Genomic DNA, 11,276 nt, shown 5'->3' with positions numbered 1-11,276 from the left:
ATTTTCCTTCCTAGAACTTTCTCTCTTTCATTTCTCTAAAAAGTCCCCTAAAGATGACATAGGCCCCGAGGGAATTTGTTTTTGACTCCTGCGATTAGCTTATTTGATTTTTGTTAATGAACCATGTATTCAAATACCCATGTATGGGTATGAAACCTTTATGCCAAAAGTTTATGTAGGTTTCAAATAATGGACAACAGAACGACAAAAATCATGGTCAAGTGGGTTCCTTAACTAAATTAGTAAACTAGTCAATAACGTGCTCCAATTTCCAAAAGCACTTTAACTCAAAGCACCAGATCGGTTTCTCTGTCAGTTCTTACTTCTCGCAATAATAATATATCCTTTAAAAAACAAACGAAGATAAAAGTTATAGAATACAAACTTCCTCGGTTGCCCTTGCACAGCAAAACATAAATACACAAGGACATGAAAAGGGGTTGATCTTTTGTAAAGCTACGACCACAGTAAAAGTTTTTAAGGGTACATAATACACGTAGATTATAACATAAGTTACAATTACCCTAAACGACTTTCAATTAAAAAATCTATAAAAGCGGTTTCGAACAAACATACTCATCAATGTTGCAGTAAAGTATTAGTATTATTTATAAAAAAATGTGGAGTGGAATTTATTACCCCAACACTAGGACTTTTTTACAATACATACCGTGATAATCTACTGAAGCTTGGTGGACCGGAAAAATGGTTAATATTAAAGCCAAGGTAAAAACCAGAAATAGAATAAGAACTAAGTAGAATGACTTCGTAGAAGATACAGAGCTGGATGGAAAGATTTGAGGAGAGGAGGTGGATGGCAAGGGACTTGACCCTTTGAGCATTTGTGTATTTGTGGAGGAATTCAAATCCCACTCGGAGATGTCATGACAATGAAGATAATAATTTATTTGGTGATTGACATAATTAATACTTACATCAAAATGGATGCATGTCGTTGCATAACCTTCTTCAAAGACTTTCTAAGTTCACTTTTATCAAAACCTCGCTCATATTTTATTTGGGATATTTGGTAAATCAGCACGTCTATGTGGGCAATGATGAAATCGCAAAAACTAATGAAAACGGCATTATACATTGTCGATGACAAACACATCACACTGAAAGTTAAAATTCTAGTAATAAAATTAACTTGAAAAATAGGTACAATGTTTTCATGTATCCCAAAACAGTATTTTTGGACTAATGGTACCAAAATAGATAAAACGTTAAGGATGAAGGTCAATCCCAAAAATAGATAAATGAATTTTAATATGGGCTTCGTTTTGTTTTTAATAATTGTTTGGTGTTCCTCTTCTTCTGGTGTGAGGTTGTTATTGAAGTAATCCACCACGGTTTCGAAAGATTTTCTCCTAAACAATAGACCACAGTGTTTTCCGAAGCAGATTGTCAAATTGGTTACGAAAAACATGACGAGTATCGCATCTCCAGTTGTATCGTAGTGCCGGGAAAACGAAATGATCAAACATGCAATATAAAAAGTGAGTTGTATTGTGATGCAGATGGTGCTGATTATTTTCTGTAACCCAACTTTTATTTTGTAAGAATTCCAACAATATAGCCACATGGGCATCGCAAGGAATTTGTAACAGTCAAAGTAGCTGACGGTCATCCTTACGATGTTCTTGACGCTAGGAATTATATTTATATAAAATAGAAAGTTCCAGGTTTTATACCCTAGTTGAAAGCATTCAGTAATAATGGCTATACAATCCCTCATTTTGTACGGTTTTTTATTTGCGGTTTAAACTTATCCGCGGAAAGTTTTGTTGACCGCTGTGGTGGAATGAAAAGTAATCTTATTATCTCCGCGGTGAAGTAGAGTTAGTTACCCAGATTGAAACATTTTCTGAAATGGATTATGCTGATGATAATAGAATATTTTTATTTATTGAATTTTACATAATGTTATAGATTTAAAAATCATTTTTTTTTACAACTAAATACGAAAGTATTATTTTTTCAACAAGATTACGCATCTCATTAGAATAATAGAATTAATACGAATTGGATTGAATCACTAATACAATATTGTATATGTATGCCTTTCTCGAAAGAATTCAGACTTTTTATGGGCAAGACTATTTATTCATATTCATATTTATTTATTCATTTAGAATTTACGGCACAAGTGCCATTTACATACAAAGTTTTTATTTTATTTTTTTACATATACATAGTGCAGTATTAATTTTTTATGAAAAAAATTAAAGAATTAAATTTAGTAAAAACATAACAAATAAAATAACAGCAAAGAAAGAAGCAATGACAATAGCCTGTTATGTAGTGACCTCATTAAAATAAGTGGCGTTAAAATGTGTTTTTAGTGCAGCTTTATATTTTACAAGGGGAATATTAAAAGTATCTGCGATTTTAGCATAAAAGTTCCCAAGTGTGTGCAATCTGTTTATAACTGAGTTATATCCTGAGATTGTGGTATAATTGTCACAATAATACATACTAGAGGACCTTGATCTAATGGTAGGTACATGAAATTGAATCAACATTAATATGTCAGGGCTGTGCAACTGATAATTTTATATAAGATCAAAAAATTTTCTTCTATCACTTAACTTAAGCAATTTCAATGAATATAATAAGAAATCATAATCTATTGTTTCTAAAGGAATTCTAAGCCTAAAATTAATACATCTCAAAAATTTGCGTTGGACTCTTTCAATGGTATTAATGTGATTATTAAAGACAGGTGACCAAATAGTACAGTTGTATTCTAGAATACTTCTAACGAGAGATGTGAACAGAATTTTTAATGTGTTGATATTTTGAAAATCCTTGGAAATTCTTACTATAAAACCTAACATTTTCATAGCCCTGTTAGCGATAGAAGTTATGTGAGATACAAAGCAGAGTTTTTGATCAAACATTACGCCTAGGTCAAGTATTTCGATTACAGAGATTAAGTCAACATTACACAATGAATAATTATACATTATTGGGTGTTTGATTTTGTGGAACCTCATAACTTGGCATTTGTTAATATTTAGTTGCAGTTTATTACTAGAACACCATTTGAAAAAGTTGTTAAGGTTCTTGCAAGATTATGCAGTCGTACACATCATTAATGACCCTAAACAACTTCATATCGTCAGCAAAAAGTAAAACTTTGACATTGTAGAAAATGCTGGTAACGTCATTGATGAAGAGGATAAATAATAAAAGTCCCAGGTGTGAACCTTGTGGGACTCCACTGGTAGCAATAAATTCATAGGATAGACAGTCATTAATCTTAACAAAAAGTGATCTATAAGATAAGTAACTGATCAACCATGCCAGTAAATTACCACTCATCCCATATTTTACAAGTTTATTGATTAGTATTTTGTGGCAGACCTTATCGAACGCCTTGGAAAAATCTGTATATACGGAGTCTACCAGTTTCCTGTTAGAAAATGCTGTATTTATGTAGTTTACATATACTGTAAGGTTTGTGAGAGTAGATCTAGATGAGACAAACCCATGTTGGCAATTGGTAATAACGTGTTTAATGTTAGAGGATATTTTGTTTAGAATGATTTTTTCAAAGAGCTTAGGTATACTAGATAGAATACAAATAGGTCTATAATTGCATACATCATTTTTGGAACCCTTTTTGAACACTGGAGTGAGATAGCTAGATTTCCAGCTATTGGGGAATTGTCCTGTTTTAAGAGATTTATTAAAGATTAAGTACAATGGATAGGATAGACTATTTTCACATTTTTTTAGAAATATGGGTGGGATATTATCGGGACCAGAACTTGTTTTTGGTTCCAAGAGTTTAATAATAGTTTGCGTATGTACGGGCGCAAACAAATAATTCGTTTTAATGTTGTAAAGCATAACTTGCAGAAAGCGTTTTTTAGTCAATTACGCTATCTAAGATTGCGTACATTCTAACGAACGATGCGTTTAACTTTAAGGCGAAGCTTATTGCCAAATCACTATTTTGATTAATCTTTATAACGAATTGGTGTACATTATGAATACCAAAAAACATGCTTTAGATAAATTGAAGGTTTTCCTATAGTTTCGCTTCAGTATAATACAAATAAATTACTCAATAAAAAATATAAATGTAAAGTTCTAAAAAAAACTTTTTTCATTAGAAATGTATGAACGCGTAAAGGAAACAACTTTCAAAAATACAATATTATAGCTAAGATTATCTGTGACAGTTTCACTTTATTAATTTTTTTGCTTTTTTATAAAAGTATTTACAAAATAAATAAAAACAAGTTTTGTGCTTGAAATCGAACATTTTAATAATATTTTTAATGCCTATTACCAACAATATAAGGTATACCAAGAATATACACATTTTTGGCTTGTAGCTTCCTCTAAAACTCGAACTTCTAAATAATATTGTGAATTTTCCTAAAATTTATTGAATTGCGTAAATCTTAACTTATACATTAGGGTGAACAGTTTAAACCCGCGCTGCACAAGCGGTTTTCCTACAGAGCATTGGCCCACCCCGATGTAAAAAAATCCATGATTTCACACTGACTTTGTTAGTCTGCGCGATTTGTGATCCGCGCCACGTTTAAAAAACTAAACAACAATGAGGTATTTTGTAATGCAAATTATCTGCGACACTTTTTAACAAATGAAAAAGCACAGTTTTGCACAGAAAAGGGCCGTTTGACAGCTAGATTGCATATTTCCGAGCATATTGATTTTTAAATTAGTACGTTTAGTGTGAGACTGTATCGAACATGAAAACATGATATTATTGCATTAAATATTATAAAATTTGCAATTTGAAAAATGCATCAAAATATTCGGTTACTAGGCGATTCAAGCCGGAAAAAGAAAGAATCTTGAACATCTGACGCTGACTCATACAAACACTTGCAAGTTTGCCAAATCATAATATTTACGAGTTGAAAAATATCTATCAATCTGTTACTAGGCCGCAAAAAGTCTGAATCTAACATGAAACAGTTCGATAACCCTATTTTTACAAAGTGTTGACGAGGCAGTCGCTGGGCAAGATTGTTATTGGCGCCTAAAAATACCTGCCTTTTGAAAAAACGTAAACATGTTTTTGCAAGCTGACGCCACACAAACACTGGTAGAAAGACATTTTAAATTCTCAGTTAAAACAAAATATTGGGTCAGTCAAATTTCAAAAATTAACACGAGTGGACGGAACACTTCCAGTTAAAACGCGATCTGTTAACTTATAATTATAAATTCCTGAGTGTCAAATGAAATCTGTAGTCGCTTCACTTCCTCCATCACGGCACAATCATTTTAAAGATTACAACTATTTCTAACGAGCTGTTTACGGCCGGCACTCTATCAGCTGAGTCAGACGCATCTGTCAGCATTACAATAATGGGGCGTCTCCGTGTGCCGGCTCTTATAATTAAATGACTGAACTGCCCACTGCCGGTGATCACCCAGAGGCTGGCCAATCCCTGTTGCATTGATGCTGACAACCTAGAGGCTGATGAATTCCTCCTGGCTACCGACTGAACCAGCCACAGATGCTCACAACCTAAAGGCTGACGAATACCTGCTGGCTACCGACTGAACTGCCCACTTCCGGTGATCACCTAGAGGCTGGCCAATCCCTGCTGCATTGATGTTGACAACCTAGAGGCTGATTAATTCTCCCTGACTACTATATATATATAGTTATAAGTGAGTTAAGTGAGTTCCTGACACGTTGGCGCCAGTGTTACATATCTTATAACTGTTATAGCTATTTTGGCGAAGGTGTTATACTTACCTTTATAGCAGCCAATTAATGTGTATAGTGTAGGTTGTGATAAAGTAAAAAGATGTAGTTGATAATTTAAGTTTAATTAAAACACGTTACACTATAACACGATATCAGAAGGATTTAGTAGGAATCAAGAAATGTCGACTGCCAAGGTAGATCGGAGAAACAGGAATGTTGGTCGGTAATGAATTGGCAGCGAGCTCTGTTTTTGGGTTGCCATCCGTGAAACAGTGTTTCCGTATTAAAATATTATTTTAGGCTGGCTGACAGTTCTTGTCCCCACATACCTTCCCCCCAGTGTTAACGATACAGATAAAAATTAGGGGTTATAAAAAATATTACACAAATTGCATGACGTCAGTTACAAAATATACACAAATTCAATATGTGACGTCATCGCAAAATAACATAAGCCTATGCGTTCAGAAAGATATGTCTTAAATGGTAAGGTTACTTTGTGACTAATACATTTATATGTTTGTGAACGCATTGGCATGAACAAATTCCTATATAACTAATAATAACATTATTCGAAAGTTAAATCATTTTAAAATATGTTGAAATAATTACATGTTCGGAGCATGTACTGCCTCTACGAACTGTATGTTTTTATTGGAGCATTTACTGCGTCGACAAATTTTATATTTTGTATTTATTTTCAAAACCAAAAGTTGCAAACAGAGTGCATTTAATACTTTAATGTTTGAAAACAATAAATGGTATTACAACATTTGACAAAAGTGGTTATTATTTAACTTATCTAAACCTTTTTATATGGTATTGCATCTACGAACAGTGTTGTCGGAGCATGTTATTAAATTAAGCATAAGTTAAGATTAAGAAAGGGACGCTTAGATGGTTTGGGCATGTAGAGCAAATGAGCGAAGATAGGAGTGTAAGGAGGATATATGATGCAAATGTGAATGGTAGCAGAAGTCGGGGACGCCCGAGGAAGACATGGCACGATCAAGTGAATCAGATACTCGAGTCGGGCCATGTCAAGAGTCAGAATAATAGAAGAGTATGTATGAGACGATGTATGAATGTGAATGAGGCAAGGAGTGTGTGCCAAGACCGAGTTGTTTGGCGGTCCGTCCTCTCTGCCTACCCCTGCGGGGAAACGGCGTGATGGTTAGTTAGTTAGTTAGTTAGTTTTAATTATAAAATAAAAAGTGGGAATCTATTTCCAGTTGTATATGTTTTTAATAATGCTTCTACAAACAGTGTTCGGAGCATGAGTTGTCAATTATTGAGTTATTTTAAAGTTGAGTATGCTAAATATTATTTATTACATATTTAAATAACTACAAATTTGTCTTATAATATAGGAACATGATATCAATGTATAAAGTATGAACAGAAGTGTTTCCTCAATCTTTGAACAAAGTGAAACGACTATTAATGTCTCTATATTATAAAATTATTTATATCCGTGTTATGGAAAAAAAGAAAAAAATACATATTTAAATGTTTTTGTAAAAGTACATATAGCAATAGCATGGCTGTAAGTACATTAATCTAAATCTTTATTTTAGAGGTTACAAGATAACTAAAAATATAACAAAAAAACAACTGTCATATGTTCGTAGAATGGCGAAGTGTGTTTGTATAGATAATATTATCAAATGGCTATGTTTTCTTACGAACAAATGACAATGGTTCAATTCTGTAAAAAAAAAATAATAATAATAATACATATAGGTCTCAACGACATGTTACATCAGATGCATGATCAGTACATTTGATGTAGCATGGTTAAAAGCATTTATATTTATAACAGAGTCATCACATATTGTGGTAAGTTATTTCTAAACAAGATTTATACAGAAGTTGTCGCATATAGCGAAATGGATAATTATCCTAGAAAATATATGTATATGAGTTTGCACTATATTATGGTAAGTGAAAAGTTAGCTAGGTAACTTTGTGCGATTACATGATATTACTTCATGGTTTTAAAGGATGAAAGTATTCACCGTAATAAGGTTTTTCATCAAGAACTTGAACGCTTAAATATTATGTATGTAACATTAATTTAGAGAATATAATTGTAGATATGTGAAATTCGATCTTTAAATGGATAGCAAGAGTAGATTCTTAATCATTGTTTCTATCATGAGTTACAGAAAATTTATATGTTAAAAAAGTTGTGTCTTTTGTGCATTAGTATGTACCGTATCTTATTGGAAAGTGGACTTGACGACCTGATCTTGTAGTTGTCTTTGATTCAGGTGGGTCTGGAACAGATGTATGATTATCGCGAGGGAGTCTTAGAGTTCTTCCATTAGTTAGTTCGGCTGGCGAACATTTCAATTCCTCACGAACAGTAGGTCTCAGGCTGGTAATATAAGTGGGAGGGTTTCCATCCAGTTTTGCTCACCACTTGCCATGAAAGATGCTTTTAAACTGGTTATTGCTTGTGGGTGATAAGCGGTAGTCGTGCTGAGAGATGATGTGACAGATTTAGAATTCTCCGGGTGCGCGCGATGGTTTGCTTTGCGGTTTGTTGGTCAAGCGCGGGTCGGTGTGTCGACGCCGGGCGCTGGTGACCGGACTCGATGATGATCAGGCACTGGGGAAGAACGTGGTTCTTCTAGTACGCCAGTGCTGACGGAAAGGCCGAAGGTACGGTGGACCTTGCAGGCGATTGAGCGGGAGTTGTTTGGACCAGTGAGGATGTTGCGTGTCCTCGTGGTGGTCGCGATGTATGGATGAAGCGCTGGTCAGATTGCTGGAACCAGGGCGTTCAGATCCGATGTAGGCTGGCCAGGGATGATTCCCGGGACCTGGGCGCTACAATGATGTCCCGATGGAGTCCATGAGCAGAGCCGGGAATATTGTCCTTCGCGCGATGAAGATGCGCGGGTTATTGCTTGTGTTTCTCTCTAATTGATGACGGCTGATTGATGACTGGTTTGATTTTTTCCATTTGAAGGGGCAGCTTTAGTATTTGTTTTTGTAGGTAAAATACATGATGTACATCTGCTTCCGAATGTGCTGCGCGTTGGTCTTCCATATTGTTCAACTTTTCTTGTGAAATTGTTACAGGTTCTTGAAACGATGAAGGTATGTTTGTTTCTTCCGATGAGGTCATTTCCAATAATATGTTACGTAATACGTTATGCAAGACATAAAAAATCCAAAAAAACTAGAGAATAATTTGTAAGAATCTATTCCATCTACCGGATATCTTAGCAAGTTATTAGCGAGTTCGCGTTTGTATTGTATTTTAGTGAAGACGCAAACCGCGTCACGTAAGCTATTGTGATATACCAATATGCCAATATGGCGCTATTATTATATAGTGCAATAATAATTTAAATTTGTTATTACAAAATAGTATGATGTTAAATTACCTCAAAGTAAGGTTTGGCAATTATTGGACAATAACCTTAATATTACTACAATAATGTACATTTAAAACATGATTATGTAGGTATGCTGAACAATTCATTGTTTTGCGATATGGCAATAAGAAATCGTGATATAGGTTACTTGATTGAGATATGTGGGTAGGTTGGCTTGTTCAACTGCAGGTTGTCCACGTGGATTGTTGCGTCATCTTCCTTGTCTGGGGAGTAGATGCTGCCGTTATGGGTTGTAGTGGGTAGGTTGTAATTCATCGAAAGATTATGATGCCATGGTTAGCCACGTTGTTGACAGCCTGATTTCAGGATCTTTCTCACTGAAATTAATTTTAACACGCACTTAATTTTCATAAAAATAGTAAAACATTTCAAGCTAAGGATTGATTGACAAATAGGGTATTGATGGAAAATATACCACGTGTATATTTCCTTAAATTACCGGGACATTTACTCGAATTTATATTGAAAAATTGATTTGTAAGAGATATATTAATTGGATTGTACTTACTGATCTTGCCCGGGATTGCTGTTTCTCTTTTCTGATCCTTGGCAGTGACGGAATGTTGCAAAATGATTTTAAAATACTAAAGTCGGTAGTCGGTATATTGTTCTGAGTCGAAGGGTCACCAATTTGGTGAAGGTGTTATACTTACCTTTATAGCAGCCAATTAATGTGTATAGTGTAGGTTGTGATAAAGTAAAAAGATGTAGTTGATAATTTAAGTTTAATTAAAACACGTTACACTATAACACGATATCAGAAGGATTTAGTAGGAATCAAGAAATGTCGACTGCCAAGGTAGATCGGAGAAACAGGAATGTTGGTCGGTAATGAATTGGCAGCGAGCTCTGTTTTTGGGTTGCCATCCGTGAAACAGTGTTTCCGTATTAAAATATTATTTTAGGCTGGCTGACAGTTCTTGTCCCCACACTATAAAATAGTGTATAGGTGAGTAGGACAGTTAATGTTATCAAGTGTTCGAGTTATACAAGTAACCTTCGCCATGCGAGGCAGCCGGCAGGGCATTGAAACTCTAATCTTCAGGGGTAGATATTATACAGTCTCCAATGAAATAGGTTGTTGAGAGATAACATGTTTATTGTACATATAACGGGTAATCAGACAGTTCTACATAAGGTACATAGCTTTTTAAGGCCTAACTGTTAATAATGGCAATCTACTGAATCTATAGGCTCTGATTGACATAGGTACATTATTAGCTCACGTGTAAATTACGGCGGGTGCCGCAACGATGGGCGGTTGCCATAGGCGGGGCCTAGGCTGTTGTGGACGGTAGGGCGGGAATACGATGCCTACAGGGCGGTGGCAGCGTGGGCGGATGCGGCAACGATGGGCGGTAGCTATTGCTCACCGCGCTGGACGGCAAGAGGGAGGCAGACAGCGTGGGCGGCCGTGGGCGGATGCGGTAGGCGGATGCCTACGTGGAACGGCTGACGGCTTGGCGACGGAGCGGCGGCAGAGCAATGAGCGGAAGCTTGGGCGGCAGGCGGCAAAAGCCTGTAGTTGGAACCACGTGGGCGGCGGCCGCGGCGTGGGCGCACGGGCCGCGGGCCAGGGATATGACACAATCATATCCATGACGGTGTGGTCGGCTGATGATTGTCCTTACGTGGTGAACTGAGTCTAGAGACGCGGCACATTATAAAACATAATCACGCCGGTCCATATTTACCGGCGCAATTGGCGGCAAATGCTAACTCGGAACTAATCCATCGTGTTGATCTCTACGCGTCTCGCTGGGAACTGGGCGTGGGTGGCTAACGGCAAGTACTTGACCCGCGTCGGGCGCGATGTGGAAGGGATACCCTATTTGGGCATCTTCTTAAATTAGCCATCTGATTGGTTGATAGCCCGCGTGTTCCGTACCAGGCGACGATATCGCCGATGTACGTGTATGTATTGGTGATCACCCGATTGCAGACATGCTGTCGATGCGTGATCCGTATCCGGGGCCACGTGTTGATATATTCAACTGTGCAGTTAGCTTGTTACTATGTGCAAACATAACACCGGCCAATTCTTCCTGGCTACCGACTGAATAAGCCATTGATGCTGAAAACCTAAAGACTGGCCAATTCTTCCTGGCTACCAACTGAATTAGCCATTGATGCTGAAAACCTAGAAGCCGGCCAATTCT

Source organism: Hesperophylax consimilis, unplaced genomic scaffold (assembly GCF_061612785.1).
Source record: "Hesperophylax consimilis isolate HC1 unplaced genomic scaffold, BYU_Hcon_1.0 scaffold_35, whole genome shotgun sequence".
In the NCBI taxonomy this organism is placed as follows: domain Eukaryota; kingdom Metazoa; phylum Arthropoda; class Insecta; order Trichoptera; family Limnephilidae; genus Hesperophylax; species Hesperophylax consimilis.
Note: the sequence above shows the minus strand (reverse complement) of the source record.